Raw genomic sequence first — 7,317 nt, 5'->3', positions numbered from 1 at the left:
GGCGCTGGCGTCAAGAGTAAGTAATTGATTCTCGTGCGGATTCCTCAACCTCAAGTATCTTCAGAAAAAAAGATTCGGAATGGGATTAAAACACGTCCATCACCACCACCCCAAGTCCAACATCGTTTGAACACGAGAAAAGAGAGCGATAGAGAGGAGAGGGAGACACGATAACGAAAACGAAAACAAAAACAATATAAAAGATGAAGCTGCTTAATGTGTTTGGGTATAAAAATGCTGTGTGTGCGTAAGATTGCTGCGATGATAGTGGGTGGGGGTGATGTGTGAGCGGGCATTTAATAAGGACGAACACCCACTTACAGGGCCAGACTTAAGCGGAATGCTTAAAGTTAAACTCTGTAGTCGTTCCATCGTTATCTCCTTAAAACTGAAAAAGTTCCAAATGAACTTACAAAAAGGATTTAATTTGTTTTCGGGTAGCTATCGAAAAGATCTTATTTCAACTTCTGCGTGCCTTAAGGTCCAGTCGGACCTATCCAGTTGATAAAAAATATTTCGAACTTTCCTAATGAAGTCGATTAAGAACCAAAAACAAAGTGAAACATGAAGAATTCGAAAAAATCGTTACTTTTGATAGACAAAGATTTGGAAAAATAACATTATCTTCATTTTTAGAATAAAAAAATGTTTTGGACTAAATTTTTTCAGGTATCAATATCAATTTACTGACTGAATCAAATTTCCATTGATAAATAATTAAATAAATAAATTGGGTGGCGTAACAGTCCGCTAAGAACTAGGGCCTAGTGACGCACAACTCACAACCATTCCTGTGTGCGAGTACTGTTGTCAGTTTTAAACCGAATCCGAACGTCTAATTTGAGAAAGCACTTTTCATCAGAAGAATTACTCTTGGAGAATTTGTCAATTCCTCGCAAGAGGCAGTAACCGTGAAAAGAAAAACTTTAGATGGCATAGGCAGACATCGAACCCAAGACCTCTGGCATGACAGTCCAACGCACTAACATTGCATTATTTTACAAGCCTGGTGTTTGTTGATATTTCATATTCGCAATATTTTTCAAATGTAAGCTGAAATTGTATGGCAATTAAGATCGAAAAAAGTCGAGAATAACTCCAGTGCTTCTCTCATAATCAAAGACCCGTGCCTTTAAACTGTTTAAACAAAAATATAAAAGATTAATTCACCAGAAAAGGAGAGCTCTTGTTAGGCAGTTTTGAAATTTTGTTGGGTCTTTTTATCATAACAGTTTTAATTCGATGTACATACGTAACCTTCTGGAAATTTGTATAATTTTTTGCACTTTACACCAACTCCTTCAGACTTCCCGATCAAAGCAGCCTCTTCCAAGCCGGTATAAGCATTAACAAACGCTGTAAAACAGTATTCAATAATGCCACTATCACGGGCTAATATCGCCATTTTAACTGACACCCAAGCAGCAATAAAGTCGATTTTTGCCACAACTATCAAATCAGTTTGTAAATTACTTGCGAGGAAAGGTACTCCACTTGACCAATCCAATATTGACTCTACAATGAGCACAATATCATGTAAATTCAAACAGATCATTGGTAACAAAATATTACAGAAAACTAATGGAAGCTGGAAAAGCCATGAAACCATGAAAAAATTGTCTGCGATTACTTTTGAGCATAAAACCGGCTACAACAAAATGCGAAATCTTGACCACTCCATATGCAAAGGGTGCAACGATGAGGAAGAGCACGAGGATACTACTTCCTTCATATACCATTTCCCAGCATTGGGCCAGGTTAGGTTAGGTTGGGTTGAAATGGCTGTCCAGGATGGAAACGGACACACTTAGGCCCATTGTGATACCACTTGAATCTTGAGGCTTCCGCATAAACTTAATGGAAGCAGTTTGAGTCCCTTACAAAACGTGAGAGGCTGATTATGCTGATAAGATTTAGATCGTTAAAGAAGAATTCTCCAAGGTAGTACTTGCGTTTTCGAGCCAGAGCAGAGCATGTACAGAGAAGATGAAGAACTGTATCCTCCTCTTCCTCGTCCATACAGCTTTTGCAAAATTCATTTGAGAATACGCCTAGTCACGTGTCGTGCTTTCCTATTAGACAGTGTCCGGTTATGGCACGTATTATCGAGCTTATATGCGATCGGCTTAGAGATATCAAGCACCTTGAACGTTTTAAATCCAGTGTTAGCCAGATGTTGTTTGTGACCTGACATGTAGTGATGTTGTTCCACCTGTTGCCTGCCCTCCTCACAGCGTCTTGCATTAGCAACAGTTTACAAGTCGCGATTGGTATGCCAGTATGTAATGGATTGACCCATCTTCCAGGAATGTCCTATAGAGATCTCGAAATTTCTGTCGAATTGCAGTTGGAGGATGGTGTAGTCTGTGTACTTTGGATTTGATTTAAATACCTAAGAATTACGGAAGGGCATTGGGCCAGACAAGATACAAATTCTTAGGAGAATACTTCTTCAGTAGTCTTCAAGGCCAAGAAGACTTTATAGGAAAGAGTCTTAAATTTTATCAAAGCCTCTAAGTGGATGGAAACTGACAACATTTAGAATCATAGGTTATGCACTCTTTTTTTTAAGGAAGTTTTAAAACTTTTAGGGTGTCACAAGGGATTGATGCCAGTATCCCGAAAACTAAATCAAGTTCCAGCCCATTTCCCTAACTTACCTAACATTTTAGGTTCTTACCGACCGTATTCATAAAAATGTTTGCCATTTAGGTTTCTTAGTTCAACAACAGTGTAAAGTTCGCTTAAAAAATGAGTGGCGCAACAGTCCGTTGAAAACTAGGGTCTAGTAACTTATAACACTCAAATATTTCTGTGTGCGAGTACTGTTGTCAGGGATGGAAGGGACCTACAGTTTCAAGCCGAATCCGAACAGCAAATTTGAGAAAGCAATTTTCATGACAAAAATTACTCTTGGAAAAAAAAAAAACTATCATATCCCGATTGAAGCTACCAAAACTGATTCTCCTGGTACTTCACCCTATCAGTTCGGTCCCTTTCGGACACAGCCCTACTGAACCGAAGGGTCTCTGCTCCGCCTTGTGCCATGACTTCCCGATTGTAAAGGAGTCGCCTATCCACGGATCGTCGTCTGACATGGTAGATTAGCGGAACTGCCAATCTATCCTGTATCAGACATCTTTCTAAAAAGAGGAATGCCTCTGGTGGAATGAAGCCGCTCAAGCGTGCACCCTAAAAATACTCGTCCTTCGGATAGAACGCCCCGAAAATTAAACTGTTGGTCGAAGACATACCTCTTGCAATGTGACCTCGAACGAGTTTTATCACGAAATTGTCAATTCTGTTGATTCGAGCCCTGTTGTATAGGACCTCGTTGGAATAGTAGTGCAACAAGTACAAATTAAATAGTTTTCGAACTATCAAAGAAATCCTGTGTGTAAAAGGATTTTTTTTTGTTATATCAACAACTTAATTGTTCGCCTTGAAGAAATACATTAAATCCGCTCCTGTTCGATTTAAATTCATTTCCATCCAATATCACTTTTAATGTAAGTAAAAGTTGACTTTTTAAATTGATTCGCAAGCGATATACACTTCGACCGAACGAAGTCTTGAATTTAGGGCGTTATAAGGAGGAAGGAAGCACTAGTCGTTTCTCGACGCTGGCTGCTGCCTTGCTGAACGAAGAACGAAGAAAGGCGAACGCATTCGATTTTGCGTGTATATCTAAAAAGTTTTACGGCTAAATTGTGGCGGTGGTGGCTGTGGAAGTGGCTGTGGCTCTATACTCACTGTGTGCTATTTCATTTTATAGCCGGCAATTGTATAGTCAGTCGCCCCCTTCTCGCGTGCAATGTGTTACGCAATCTGTGTCTATGATGAGGCTGTGGGTGGAATTGGGTTGATGGCTATAACGGTTTTAGATCTGCCTAACCCATGAGGATAAAAAGGACTTTACTCCAAATCTCATTTCATTTATATCTTCTATCTTCTCATCCCCTGGGTCCCACAGGGTAGTTTTTTTTTTGTTTTTTCTTATTTTCGAGGATTTTTCTTCGTCACTTTAGCTGTTGTTGCTTTGTGGCCTTGTGGGTGTATTTTTTTGTATTCCTTCTCCTTCATTTCTCATTCAAAGCAATTACCAAGAGAGGACTCCTTCAGCTCCTTTGTATGGCACGGCGAGGCGTAGATACGAGAAGCTAAGAAGATATAGGTGGGTATATCGTTTTTTTTCGAATTTTTTTTCTTTTCGGCTTTGGTGTATGGTTATGAAGCCAAAAGTCACCCCAAAAGTGTCCAAACAGAGTATAGGACACAGGACACGGGACACAAATCCGCCTAACGTGACTCTTTGAGTTTGCACACAAAGCCATGCAAGCAAGGATTCTGATTCGGTTGAGTTGGGTGGAAGAAGAGGTTGAGGGGGAGGTGGTGTATGGTTGTGGGACAATGTCCTGATGTGGGTGTTCTGGACAATTTCTTTTTCTTTTCTTTTATATTAGTTTTTTTTTCTTTGCTCCCCAAATCGATTTATCTTTGCTGCCACTGCCTTTTCTTGTTTGTATGTCACACTGCTGCCCAAGATGAGATGGTTCTGTATCCTTGCAAACCTTCTGCGCCTCTCTTGTCTATCTTTTGGTCATCCCCTTCGCGCCACCATCAGCAGTGTCATTTGGGTGGAATAACAAAATTCTTTCTTTTTATAAATATGTAGGTACTAACTTATATTTTTGTTGGTATTTTATTGGAATTGGGCTACCAGGAGATTATTATATAGTTTTGCGTACTATTCCTTTTTGTTCGTTTCTGATTCCGACTTTCTTATATTTGATAGTGTTCGCCATCTTTTTGTCCGCTATCCCGTCGCGTCGTTCGGTCTGTCGCATCGTCTTCAACTATAGAAAAGAAGAAAATCGATTTTATTATTTTGTTGTTTTTGTTGTTGCTGGGAAAACGGCGGTGGCGGCGGAAGAAAGCAGGATCCAAGATGAAGAAAATAAGAAACAAAAATTGGCAATCGTTGAAAAGTTCTTTTATTTACATTTACAATACATAGACATAGGGGCTTTAGTTTTTACTATAAGAACGTTTTTGATACATAGTATTCCTGTGGGTATAAAAAGAGAGAGAGAGAGAGAGAGAGAGAAAGAGGAGAGTATGAGAAGGGAAGAAGTGCAGGGAAAATTTATTTGTTCATTACTCTTATTTTTGTCAAGCCTTTTTTGTGTCCTTACGGATACCTACATAACATATACATACACCTACCTACAAATTCAAAGATAAGAAAAATCTCAAATGTCCACTCCGATGGTTCGTTGATCAAACAAAATTTTTGTGATTGGTCTTCTGGGATTTACATCTCTAGGTATAAAAACGGATCCAGGCATATGGACAAAAAAGAAAATATCTAACAAAGTTCAATCACGTATTTTTGTATAAAGGAATACTCTAGATCTCATTATCTGTGGATTCAGAAATCAACTATGACTTGCAATTACCTGAAGTGAAAATTAGAAGTCTTCATATTCATATCAAATGGAAGAACATCTTAAAGAAAATTCGACTTCTCACCAAAGAATTCACTTAAGCGATCATAAAATTGAGTAATCTGAATTATTTAATCGTTCGAAAAATGTTAATAAACTTGCATACTTTTTAAAATTATAACAAAAAAAACAACATTTCTTTCTTCTGAAAGTCATCAGTCTGTCTTGTTGACAATCCAAGTTGATAATAGACACGTATCGTATTTCTGAACGCACCCTATTACTAGGTAATCATTGAACTGTAAATTTTCAATATTTTAAATAAATTACACGAATGAACGTCGACTGCGAATTATATAAATTCAACCGAAATTCGGAGTCTGTGACAGCAACTTTAAGAGTTTTAACTCCAATTTTCAGTCATGATTTTCGAAATTCAAGTACAATTTTATTGCAAAAAGCTGAGCGTTTTTTAAGAATTGGATATCGCTTAGGCCACATTATGAAGTATTTTTCGTGAGGGCCTTGATTTACATTCATACAAGATCAACCTGACTCTAGCCGATGAACCATTTTAAAAGAGGCAACTTCCCCGAGTAAAAAAACCCTTTATAAAGATTTTTGTTGATGTAGGTAAAAAACGGGCCCTAACGAAACTCTATATAAAAGGCATTTTCTTTTCTCTTGTAATATTTCTTTTTCTTACACATTTGTCTGGTGCTGTGAATCTGGTTTGTTATATATATTTTTGATACCAATTTATTGCGGAGATACTTAGAATTTTTAAAAGATTTGAATATTTGAGTCGCGTTCTCTGTTAAAGAGTTTTCATAATTTTGTCATAAATGCATCCATTTTCCATTATGGTAACATATAAAAAACGCTGTGATTGTAGGTTCATTGATTCTTGGTTAACTTTGACTCCCACCGAAAATTGTGATTTTATGGGTAAACTCTTGGTGTTATTTTTTGTGATATAATTGCTCATTTCTTTATAGACATAAAACCTAATTAATGTACATTATGTCTAAATAAGATTCCAGAACTTGTAGGACAGTTCGATAGTTTCCTCTTTCTTTAACTATCTGTGTCTTCTTTGATTTTATGGTTGCTATACGTGATGACGATGTCTCTTTTCTCTATTGTGCATCTCTGTTTGACTATTGATGGTTGCTTCAGGTGGAAGAGTCCATCTCCGTTCCAGCTTTTCCAGAGTGCGATTAATGGATAAAACACAAACACGATTCAGCTCCGGCTTCGTCAGCGTTACGGCCTGCTTCGATGTTGCTTTGAATGACACTTCCAATATGACATTTCTATAATTGCACTTCTGTCATTAGCAGCTGTTATTTTTTCTCAAAATTAAAAAATATATTAGTTTTGAAATCGAGAAAATTAAATTTATCGCGAAAGTAGCTTTTACAGCCTAGAATAACCAATGGGAATCCCTCCAAAAGCAAATGTATTTTGTTTGTTGAATTTTTTACAACTGTTGAGCTGTCAAACAAATCAAATGTTCAGAAAATTTGAACTAGAGCTTCCGTTTGAAGTCACATTACGTTCCTTTCCTTACGATTGTCAAATGAAACGTGAAACATGCATTGAATTTCTATGGCTGAACTGGTAAACGTCAGGCGAAGCCGAATCTGAAGCGTGTTTATGTTTCGGCCATAACTGCTTGCACACTGAATAAACCCATGACTAGAACCAACCTCAACCAGTAGCAACGATGAAATTCAGGCTACAGATTGTTTTTCAATAATTTTCAATCCTAATTGATCATTCTAACAGCTAGATGCCTATTTGTAAAAATGTAGGTACGGCTACCGAATCACAATTATCATGTATGTGTCTGCTAAGAACAAAAACT

The sequence above is a fragment of the Eupeodes corollae genome, chromosome 1 (assembly GCF_945859685.1).
Source record: "Eupeodes corollae chromosome 1, idEupCoro1.1, whole genome shotgun sequence".
NCBI classification, from domain to species: domain Eukaryota; kingdom Metazoa; phylum Arthropoda; class Insecta; order Diptera; family Syrphidae; genus Eupeodes; species Eupeodes corollae.
The sequence above is the reverse complement of the archived record's forward strand: the minus strand, read 5'-3'. Positions refer to the sequence as shown.